The sequence below is a fragment of the Propithecus coquereli genome, unplaced genomic scaffold (assembly GCF_000956105.1).
Source record: "Propithecus coquereli isolate 6110/MARCELLA unplaced genomic scaffold, Pcoq_1.0 Scaffold204, whole genome shotgun sequence".
NCBI lineage: Eukaryota > Metazoa > Chordata > Mammalia > Primates > Indriidae > Propithecus > Propithecus coquereli.
This window is the reverse complement of record NW_012145412.1, coordinates 2,617,842-2,618,353: the sequence shown is the minus strand read 5'-3', so window position 1 is coordinate 2,618,353 and position 512 is coordinate 2,617,842.

Here is a 512-nt window from a genome sequence, read left to right as displayed (position 1 = left end):
TAAGGCTTCAGGGAAGTGGTCAGACCTTTTTTTCCTAATTTCAAAATATTGAGGGTGTACAAATGTTTTTGTTACATGGACAGCTTTTATAATGCTAAAGTCAGGGCTATTAGTGGGCCCATCACCTGAATAGTGTTCATTGTACCTGTTAAGTAGGTTTTTACCCCTCCTCTCCTCCCCACTCCCCCTTCTTAACTTCCAATGACTTTTGCTTCTTTCTGTGCCGCTATGTGCCCATTGATTAGTTCCAAATTATTAGAGAGTACATGTGGTGTTTGTTTTTGCATTCTTGAGATACTTAACTTAGGATAATGGTGTCCAGTTCCATTCAAATTGCTGCAAAAGACATTAATTAATTTCTTTTTATGGCTGAGTAATACTCCATGGTGTGTGTGTGTGTGTGTGTGTATGCCACATTTTGTTAATCTAGACCTCTTTGAGTTTTATATTAGCTGACACGTTTTTCACTCTACCTACGTAACACTGATACCTTCTCAGGCAGGTACCCTATT